General features: G+C 38.2%; 1 pseudogene; it reads left to right on the top strand.

Moving 5' to 3' along the window:
• The first annotated feature begins 3,531 nt into the window (after positions 1-3,531).
• On the top strand, positions 3,532-11,430 carry LOC122755130 (annotated as a pseudogene).
• Positions 11,431-11,878: the final 448 nt, after the last annotated feature.

The following is an 11,878-nucleotide window of genomic DNA, read 5'->3' as shown; positions in this document are numbered from 1 at the left end:
ACTCAGAATGCTCTACCACAAGTCGGGCACAAATAATCTACCTGAAGATTTGGAGTGGAGATATCTCTAAGTTTGCTCATCTCATGTTTCCTTAAATCTACTGCAATTCTGCTTTGCTCTTAGAGAGCAGCGCCATCTTTGATGTGGGCATGCCATTCTAGGCAATCCTTTGCCAGTGTCTCCCATGTCATATAATAGATTTCAAAGCTCTTCAGAGAGACCTAGAAAATGTCCTTGAATCACTTCTTCTGACCTCCATCTGAGTGCTTGCCTTATGTAAGTTATCTTTAAAGTAGTCTTTAAGGAAGCATACATTTGGCATTCAAACAATGTGGCCAGCCCATTGGAGTTCCACTCTCTGCAGTAAAATTTGAATACACGTCAGTTTAATTTGAGAAAGTTCCTCAGGGTCTGATACCTTATCTTGCCAGGTGATCTTCAGAATCTAAGACAATGCAAAGTGATTCAGTTTCTTGGGATGGCACTGGTACACTGTTCAGGTTTCTTCACAGGCATGCAACAATTAGGTCTGCACAATACCCCTGCACACCTTCAGTTTGGCAGGCAGTCTAATGTCACTTCTTTCCCACACTTTCCTTTGCAACCTCCCACACACTGAGCTAGTTCAAGCAGTGCACGAGTAAATTTCATCATCTATTTGTACATCCGTAGAAAGTATACTACCAAGGTAAATGAACTTAACCACAGTATTCAAAATTTCTCCATTTGCTATAACTGATGGTTTCATTTATGAATGGTGTGGTGTTGGCTGGTAAAGAATCTGTGTTTTTTTGGTGTTAATTGTTAGACCAAAATTAGCACAAGCAGCAGAGAATCGATCCATACTTTGTTACATCTTAGTTTCAGATGTACAATCATCTGCAAATAAAAATAATCATGCACCAACTCTCCATCTACTTTAGTCCTAGCTTGTAGCCTTTGCAAGTTAAATAATTTATCATCAATGCAGTAGCTGACCTTGATACCATTTTCATCTTCATTGAATCAATTTGACAATATTGCTGAAAACATCATACAAAAAGCATGGGAATAAGCACACAGGCTTTGCTTCGCTGCACTGGTGACTGGGAAAGCACAAGAGCATCATCCGTTATTCAGAACCCATGTAGGCATGCCATCATGAAATTGACCTACAATATTGATGAACTTCTCTGGGCAATAATCTTTCACAAGCCCTTGTAATTTACAGTATCAAAGGCCTTGAGGTCAGATCAATGAACATTATATACAGACCTCTGTTCTGGTGTTGTCTAGCAGCAAACATCATATCGACTGTTCCTTGGCCCTTTCTAAAACCACACTGGCTCTCAGGTAGATGACCATCATTTCAGGTGAAGGATCAGCCTATTAAGGAGGAGTCTGGCAAGAATCTTGGCAGCAATGGCTGAGAGACACCCCCCCCCCCTCCATCTGATTGTCAATACTGTGTGAGAGAGGAAGGGAGGAGATGACTTTGCACCAGTTTCCTAGGCCTGAGGGACTCTTCCAGATGGACAGTATTCAGCTGGGGCAGTTCTGACCATCCAAAAGTCACTTGGGGCAGAGAATGAGGCTGGTGAACTATGAATTACCCAGCATGGAAGGAAGCTGAGGAGCTTTGAGAACCAGAGCCCAAGGAAACCACACATAGGAGTAAGGAGTGAGCAATAAGGAAAACATGGGGGGAAAAGATTGAAATTACTAAAGATTAAGGGGGCAGCTAGGTGGTACAGTGGATAAAGCACCGGCCCTGGATTCAGAGGACCTGAGTTCAAATTTGACCTCAGACACTTGAACCCTCATTGCCTCACAAAAACAAAGGAAGGAAAGAAGGAAGGAAGGAAGGAAGGAAGGAAGGAAGGAAGGAAGGAAGGAAGGAAGGAAGGAAGGAAGGAAGGAAGGAAGGAAGGAAGGAAGGAAGGAAGGAAGGAAGGAAGAAAGAGAGAGAGAGAGAAAGAAAGAAAGAAAGAAAGAAAGAAAGAAAGAAAGAAAGAAAGAAAGAAAGAAAGAAAGAAAGAAAGAAAGAAAACCTTGAATATAAACAGATAAATCAAAAGGAAATAAGGCCTCAAAATCAGGTAAACAAGTTCAGGTTTCTCTATGAATAAAAACTGCAAAACTAAGGAAAATGATCTAACACTTGATGAGACAGAGAACCCTGTAAAATTTGAAGAGAACATGGAACCATAACACACTATACTTGAGTGGTTCAAAAGAGAAATGAGAAAGATTAATGCAGAATTTATTTCCCATGCAGCAAAAATATTGGAAAATTTAAAAAAACTTGGAATCTGTAATAGCAAGCCTTACCAAAGAAACAAAAGAGAAAACAATATATTAGGAATGCAAATACACAGAAACAAAAGACAATCTAAAAAAAGAAAAGCAAAAGAAACCAAATACATGAAAAGAAATATGCTTACTGTGTAAGCAAAACATACTAGGTTTAAAGACAGGTTGTATAAAGATAACCTAAGGATCATAGGTCTCCCCTGCAAAAAAAAATGACAGGAAAAAATTCTCAACACCATAATGAAAACATTATGCCCAAACTTCTGAATATAGAAAATGAAATATCAATTAAAAGAATTTGCTAATTACCAGCAGGAAAAAAGACTACACATAGTGATTAAATTTAATAATTGAATTCAGAAATGACAAGTCCTTCAAATGATCAGAAGACCTTAAAATACAAAGGAAAGGAAATTTGAATAATGTAAGACTATTCTGCACCCATCAGAAACCATAAGAGGGAATAGAATATTGTGTTCTGAAGAGAAATGGAGCTCAGGATACAGCTCAGGGTGACCTACTCTGAAGATCTGAGCTTAACCATACATGGAGAAAAGATGGATTTTCAATAATAAAGAAATGCTTTAAAATTTTTTGGAAAGAAAAACAGAACCAAAGAGATTATTTGCTTCTCAAACAGCCCAAACAACAGAAATGCAGAAGTAAATAAATGTAGCAGCCAACAGTAACAACAGCAAAAGAGTGACAGCTGAAGACCAGTAACAGATGTTTTTTCTTTTCTTTTTTTTTTTTTAGTGAGGCAATTGGGGTTAAGTGACTTGCCCAGGGTCACACAGCTAGTAAGTGTTAAGTGTCAGAGGCCAGATTTGAACTCAGGTCCTCCTGAGTCCAGGGCCGGTGCTTTATCCACTGCGCCACCTAGCCACCCCAACAGATGTTTTTTCAAAATGTACATGAGAAGACAGCAATGAAGGTGGAAATCTGGTAGAGGTAATAGCGAAGAGGCAGACAGGGCATTTTAAACAAAACCTGGTGATGCCCTTGTGAATTAATGGTTTGGGTTTGTTTGTTTGTTTTATCTACATTACAACATGGGAGAGCACATGAAGTGGGACTAAGAGAACAAAGAAGAGTATGTAAGATGACAGGGTTAAGAAATAGCACCATATAAATATTTAACCATGCAAATGGCTTGCTGCTCATTACAAATGAATCCTATCTATTCACTAAAGCAGGCATAACAGACTGCCTTTTTTACAAAAAGAAAAAAACAGCACCATGTTTTTAATAACTCTACACTTCTCCCAGAAACAAAATCCCAACATTTCAACACTCACATTTTTCCAGTGTTTTTATGTGGCTACAAATAATCGAAAACCACAATTTCTAAAGAAAAACCCAGAAGGAAATAAAGAGGTGCATGGTGAATTAAAATATGTTGCAGTAAACTATGAACAATGATTTGTGAATTATGTTCCAGCCATAAAGTAGCTCATCATCCATCTAGTCTAACCCATATCCCAAATGAATCATGACAATTTACCTCCAAGACAAGTGGTCAGACAAGAACTCCAGTGTAGGAGAAACTACCATCTCCTAAGGGTGCCTATTTTGCTTCCAGACAACCCTAATTGTCAAGAAGGGTTTGTTTTTTTTTAGGGGCAGCTAGGTGGCACAGTGGATAGAGCACTGGCCCTGGAGTCAGGAGGACCTGAGTTCAAATCCAACCTCAGACACTTGACACTTACTAGCTGTGTGACCCTGGGCAAGTCACTTAACCCCAATTGCCTCACACCCCCCCCAAAAAAAGGTGTTGTTTTTTTCCCCCACTTATAGGATAATATATCTAGAGCTGGAAATTACCTCAGAGGCCATCTAGTTCAATCCTTTCATTTTACAGATGAAGAAACTGAGGTCTAGGGAAGTTAAGTGATTTCTTTAAGGTCATAGATAAGAAGCATCAGATATGGGATTTGAGCTCATGTCCTCTGACTCTGAACCAATGACATCAGGTTTACTTTTTCTTCTTTGTAACTTCCACTTAATGTTCCCAGTTTTACTCTTAGGGGACCAAACAGAATAAATCCAAACTCTCTTCTACCTGACAGCCCTTCAAATACTTGAACATAGATATTAAGATCCCCCTCAATCTTTTCATTTCTAGACTAAACAAATATCCCACGGTTTTTGCAACTGATTCTCATATGACAAGAATTTAATGCCTATCGACATTCTGGTTACCTTCTGGATTCTTGGCAGCTTAGAATCAAAGATTTAAATTTAGAACAAACCTTAGAGGTCAGATAGTTACCTCTCCCACTTTGCTTAATAAGAAAACTGAGGTTCAAATAGGTTAAACAACTTGCCTGGAGTCACACAGGTTGTAAGTAACATATATGGGATTTAAACTCAGGTCCAATGACCCAAAGTTCAATGTTCTTCTCAATGTTCCATTAAGATAAAGTGGTACAAATGGTAGGCATCATTATTAGATGGATTCAGACTAAGGAAAAGATCATTTGAAGATAGAATTTATCCCATTCTAGTGGCATTTGTCATGGAATCTTTTAAAAGATCAGAACACCATAGATTTTATTCATTTATTTATTTATTTATTTAAATGGCTGTTTGGGTGGGGCAATGAGGGTTAAGTGACTTGCCCAAGGTCACACAGCTAGTAAGGGTCAAGGGTCTGAGAAAGAACTTGAATTCAGGTCCTCTTGAATCCAGGACTGGTGCTTTATACACTGTGCCATCTATCTACCCCCAAGACCATAGATTTTTAAATAGATTTTAACAAGGGACATCAGAGATATTTTAGTTTATTCCCTTCATTCTACAGATGAGAAAACTGAGGCCAAGAGAGAGGTTAATGAAAGTTACAAAAGCAACACAATCTAACAGAAATCACATTGGACCCAGAATCAGAATAAGAGTGTTCTACTTCAGCTATTTGCTGGTTATATTAATTTGGGCAAATCTCTACTTTTGTGAGCTTCAAGTTCTTCATCTATAATATGGCATAATGACACTTGCAATACTCATCTCACAAAGATGTTGTTATATAGAACCTACTATGTGTCAAGCACTGTGCTAAGTGCTTTTCAAAAACTGTTGCATTTCATCCTCACAACAACCCTAAGACATAGGTACTATTAGTATCTTCATTTTACAGTTGAATAATATTAAGCCAAATAGAGGTTAAACAAATTGCCCAAATTCATATAACTAGTAAGTGTTGAATGAAAGTGGGACTTGAACTTACTGACTACTGACTCCACTTATATAGAAAGTCCTTCTTAGTTTAAAGAAAACTATATGAATGTTAGTTATTATTATAGAGGAAGTAAGTTTTGAATTATTAACACCAACAAACATTTATTAAAAACAATGGCACAGTGGATAATGTGCCAGCCCTGAAGTCAGGAAGACTCACCTTCCTGAGTTCAAATCTGGCCTCAGACACTTACTAGCTAGCTATATGATTCTAGGCAAGTCCCTTAACCTTTTTGCTTTAGTCCTTTCTCTGTAAAAGGAACTGGAGAAGGAAATGGCAAACCACTCCAGCATCTTTGCCAAGAAAACCCCAGATGGGGTCACTAAGAGTTGTTCATGACTGAAAAGCGATCACGACAAATGTGCTAGACACTATGCTAGGGATTTGGGATACAAAGAAAAAAACATGTTAAATGGTTTCTGCCCTCATGAAGCTTATATTTTAAGGAATAAACAACATGCATACACACACACACACACACACACACATAGATATATATATGTACATATAAATTCAAGATAATTTCAACAATGCACTAGCAGCTTGAAAGATCAGGAAAAATCTCATAAAGAAATTGGTGCTTGGGTTGAACTCTGAAAGAAATTAGGGATTCTAAGATTCAGAAGTAAGCAGGGGGTACATTCTAAATATGGGGGACAATACATGCAAAGATATGCATATAGAAGGTGGTTTCTTGTGCTTGAGGAAACATTAGATTCGAAGTCAGGTGGACTTTCCAGGGATAGCCTAACCAGAGTATTCACCGAGGATAGAGTAGCCTGAATAGAACAGAATGGCTCAATTAAGGGAATAGTGAACCTAAAGTTAGGCAAAATCCACTGACAACCTTAAGCAAAGATTTTAGGATCAGAAGATTTAGGGTAGGGAGGGGCCATAGAGAGGTACTTAACCAGGAGCCCATAAACTTGCTGTTGTAATTTTTGTTGTGGTTTTAGTATTTCAGTATAATTCATTTCCTTAAGAATCCTAAATATTTTATGTATGCATTTTTAAAACATTCTGAGAAGGGGTCCATCCATAGACTTGACCTGATGTAGGATTCACTTCCACACATGTTAAGAAGCCCTCTGCTAATTTTGCAAAGGAAATCTGAAAATGGATTTTACCAAGCTCTTGACTTACTCAATATTTTGAGGTAGAGTTGTTGATATTTTTTAATAAAAATATTTTCCAGGGAATATAAAGTTTTGGAATAGGTTAAAGGTCAGGCATCCACTGAGACAGTCCTGGAATCTCAGAGCATCTCAGGTATCATAATATCAAAGATTTAGACCACTCTGGGTAGTCATGTACAGACGAGAAAACTAAGGCCCAGGGAAGTTGTGATTTGTCCAGAGTCATATAAGTGGTAAGAAGATATAGCAGGCTATTTGGACCCAGAACCCATTAATCAAAGTTAAAACTTAACTTGTGAGTTAAAGGGTTCTGTGATGTTTAAAATCTAACTGTGATGTCTAAAAAATCTAATGTTTGGTCACCTTAAATAAGAAGCTTTAGCAACAGTCTTTAGGCATTAAGCATTTATTAAAGCATACTAGGTATTAGAAAAAAGAGAACACATGGAGTTAAGAAAAGGCCTATCTAGCCTAGAGTTCCAGGCTGGTCTGGTTCTTCCTCAAGTCCTCTGCCATGAGCCTGCTTCAATCATGAACTGCTGCTCAAACTAAGCGTGGAAGCTTTTTATAGGTCTGGAGCAGAGGCGGTCCTTACACATTGCTTCAAGCTGATTGGTAGGCGTCATCCAAATCCATTGGTTCACTGGACTTGAAGGTGGTCTCCAGTTGAGTTCAAAGTCCTTAGCTTCTGAGAACAATACCTTCTTAAGGGCCATCCAGGTGTGGTTACAATCTAATTAACTTGAAGCAGGCTAATCAGCAAAGTCAATCACTCTCACTTAATTCAATCAGTTTAGATTAATCTCCAGGTGAGCCTTTGAGTATCTGCCAAATTTCATTATTTTCTCACAGTTCATAGACTTTTGGGACCAGATACTTTTTGATGAAGGTTTTCTCAATACCCCCTAAAATCACATCTTACATACAGTCACCTTTTCTGTTTGCCCAGAAGTCCAACCGTGACCCCACAGGATTTTGAACAAAAGGCAGCAGCACATTTTGACACATTGGCAATAGTCAACAAATTCATTTGCTCTATAAAACTAAGCAGTTAAGATACATAAGAATATAAGGAGGCACAAGTTGTTGGGTTTTTTTCTCTGCTATTGTCATCTAGATTTCAGAAATGCTTCCCCACTGACTAGGGATTTTTATCAAATTTCATCTTTAAAAAAGTCCTGCAGAGTTGGCAAAGAGCTGCATCTACAAGGAGAAAAAAAATATAACTTCTCTGTGCCATCTGTCATATGAATAGCCACAAAGTGGTATTCTCTAAGTGAATACACATCTAAACTCATAAAGTACAGGAGGAAAGAAATTGTGAAAGGTATGACACCTTGGCTTGTTAACAATAATAACAAAATACATTTATATAACACTTTATAGTACAAATCGTTAAGCATTTAAGTGTTTACTATGTGTCAGCCACTGTCCTAAATGCAGAGGATATAAAGAAAGGCAAAAAATAGTCTCTGCTCTCAAAGGACTCACAGTTGAAATGTGGGAGACAACATGTAAACAATTATATATAAACAGGATTTATATGGGGTGTATTGGAGATAATCAACAGAGGAAAGTCCCAATAATAAAGAAGACTGAGAAAAGCTTCTTGGAGAAAGTAGAATTTTAGCTGGTCCTTGAAGGAAGCCAAGAAAACCAGGAAACAGACATAAGGAAAGAGGGAACTCTAGACTTGAGGTACAGCCAGATCATAGAGCATATGCAGAAGAGGAATAAAGTGTAAGAAGATGGGAAAAATAGGAAGGGTCTAGGGTATAAAGATCTATAAAAGCCAAAAAGTGTGTGTATGGGAGGGTATATTTGATATTTAGGTAATATGGAATGGCCAGAGTTAATTGAGTGGCATGGGAGGGGTAACATGGTCAATCTTGTGCTCTATGAGGATCAGTTTGACAGCTGAGTGGAGAATGGCCTGAAAGGAGGAGATATCTGTGTCAAAGAGACCAATCAGAAATTTATCGCAGTAATCCAAGAATGAGAGTAATAGGGACTTATACCAGAGTGGTGAAAGTGTCAGAGGATAGGAAGGGTCATAGTTAATAACTTATAAAAGAAGAAATGACAAGACTTGGCAGTTGATTGGATATAGATATTGGAGAAAATAAGAAGTCATAGATAACACCTATGTTGCAGCAGCCAAAACATAGTGCCCTTTCTCCCACCTCCCTTGGTTCTATTTTGCATATGTTGGACATATATTTAGATATTTCCATGCTATTTATTCAATAGAACATAATATCCTTGCAGACAAGGGCAATTTTATTCTTGTTTTTGTATCTCTCTAGGGTACAGCAAAGTGCCTTGAACATAATAGTCTAATAAAAAATATTTACTGGTTGTGTGAAGGATGGATGGATTTATTCACATCTTTCTATACCTTCCCAGAAAAACTGAGAGATAATAACATACAAATGTAATATTACTTTTTAACAAGCCATTGTCCTATCTGGCTGTGTGGGGTTCTGATAATGAAGAAAAAACTGAATTTTTAATCCGACATCTGAAGTCTAGGATCCTCCTCTCATTGTGCTGGGGTTTAAAAAGAAACAGTGTTGTAGAAATCCTTTCACCAAATAAGTCCCTGGAATCCACTAAGAAGTCATTTCCCAGGGCAGATAGGTGGCACAGTGGATAGAGCACCAGCCCTGGAGTCAGGAGGACCTGAGTTCAAATCCGGCCTCAGACACTTAACTAGCTACTTACTAGCTGTGTGACCCTGGGAAAGTCACCTTAACCCCAATTGCCTCACTAAAAAAAAAAAAAAAGTGGTTGCACGAAGGGAAAAGATCATACAACAAGGAAGCCAAGAAAAGAGAATTCCAGAGTCTAGGTGATTATAAAATTCCTATTACAATTGGCAATGAAAAGCACAGAGCTGCCAAATGGATCCCATATGGAGCTATGGGTAGTCCTCAGGAGCTAGATGAATTATGGAAAAATTCAACATTTATAGCAGCAGGGGGAAGAGGAAATGCCAAGTTAGCCTTGAAACAACCTGCATTAACCAGTTGACTTTGCCCAGTGCCAAGTAGATTAACAAATTAAATCTTCAAAAAGATACCGCTAGCGAATATATATTGGTACTTTTGCTTTATCTAGCTTTTGTAGGTTGCAAACAAAGGCCTTTGCTTTTTTGCTTTTAAATAGAGAATAAAGAAATTTTCAAAAAGAAGAAAAAAATTATGGAATTTATGGAACTTCCCTGATGATATAAAGGTCAGTTTTCAATTCCAACTTTTTGTTCAGAAAATCCATAATTCAATAGAGCAAATTCTCCTACCTAACCACAATAACAATAGTTATGTTAGCAAAAACCCTCCCTTGTAGAACACGTATATGAAAAACAAAACAATAATCACACATTTTGGTAGCATTTTATGATGAAAAGCTATAAATATGATTTTATTTGATCCCCACAACAATGCTGTGAGATGGTTGGTATAAGTCTTATTTACATTTTACTGATTAGAAGTTGAGGATCAATATCATGCAACTAGCAAATAGCAGAGCCAAAATTTAGAGAGGAGCTTTGTGGTATAGTGGATGGAGCATTGGGCCTAGAGTCAGGAAGGCTTGATTTATAGTCCAGCCTCTAGTTGTGTGACCTTGGACAAGCCACTTAAACTCTATTTGCCTTAGTTTTCTCATCTATAACATGGGAATAATAATAGTAACTACTTTCCAGGGTTGTTGTGAGGATCAAATGAAATGATGATTTTAAAGTACTTAGCACAGTGCTATTGTTATTATCCAGGCACAGTCTCATTCCAAATTTGCAAGGATAGCAAGCTGTTTCTATCTGTTTTTATTCATAGAAACACTTGTTTTCAAAAATGTATTCCTGCCAGTGAAAAAATCAAAACCAAAATCTATGCCCAAATTGATTTATTCACTTAGGAAAGTTTGGTATGATAGTGTCAATAGCTATCAATAGAAGGTTGTCGCTCTTTCTAGCAAGTCCAGAGCAAGACCGCTCAAGATGGGCTGGGTGAGCCATGATCAGAGAAAGGGCTCCGTGCTAATGTGAAACACAGGAAAGGGGCCGCCCAAGCTCCAGGCTGTTGACTTCGCCGAGAGGCATGGCTACATTAAGGGTATCGTAAAGGACATAATCCATGATCCAGGCCGAGGGGCTCCTCTTGCAAAAGTAGCTTTCCGAGATCCTTACCGATTTAAAAAGGGGACAGAGTTGTTCATTGCTGCTGAACGCATCCATACCGGACAGTTTGTGTACTGTGGTAAGAAAGCTCAGCTCAACATCAGCAATGTCCTCCCAGTTGGCACTATGCCTGAAGGGACCATTGTGTGCTGTCTTGAAGAAAAGTCTGGGGATCGGGGTAAGCTTTCTCGAGCATCTGGAAACTATGCCACAGTGGTTTCCCACAATCCAGAAACCAAGAAAACACGGGCGAAGCTACCTTCAGACTCTAAAAAGTCATCTCTTCTGCAAACAGAGCGGTTGTTGGTGTTGTTGCTGAAAGAGGTCGTCTTGATAAAGCTATCCTTAAGGCAGGTCGTGCCTAGCACAAATACAAGGCCAAGAGAAACTGCTGGCCTTGTGTCCGGGGTGTGGCCATGAACCCTGTGCAACATCCCTTCGGAGGAGGAGGTAATCACCAGCATATTGGAAAACCATCCACCATTCGAAGAGATGCCCCAGCTGGTCGAAAGGTCAGTCTCATCGCTGTCCATCGTACTGGTCGCCTCCGTGGTATAAAGACTGTACAGGAGAAGGAAAACTAAAGTACAAAATCCTGACAATAAAAATTATTTTGGAAATTTAAAAAAACAACAACAAAAAAACAAAAAAAAAGAAGGTTGCCACTTTTGCTACCTGGTAATAGAATTGGACGTAGGAAGGGAGTCCTAAATTCTTTTCTTAACAGTAGCCAGATACATGGGGTGGGAGGCAATTATCACTATCACATTTTAGAATGTGTTATTAATATCTGATATTTACTTTTTTCTTTTTCTTTTTAATATTATTGCCTTTGAATAGACTTTAATTTTTTCCTTTGCCCCCAATTTTTAAAATATTTTTATTTAAAGTTTTGAGTGATAAATTCTATTCCTCCCTCTTTCCATTGCTCTCCCCCCTCCCTGAGACAGTAAGGAATCAAATATAGGTTATACATGTGAAAGTATTGCAAAACACTTTCATATTGGTTATTTTGTATAAGAAGACTCAAAG

Source organism: Dromiciops gliroides, chromosome 4 (assembly GCF_019393635.1).
Source record: "Dromiciops gliroides isolate mDroGli1 chromosome 4, mDroGli1.pri, whole genome shotgun sequence".
NCBI classification, from domain to species: domain Eukaryota; kingdom Metazoa; phylum Chordata; class Mammalia; order Microbiotheria; family Microbiotheriidae; genus Dromiciops; species Dromiciops gliroides.
This window is presented reverse-complemented; position numbering and strand designations above follow the sequence as displayed.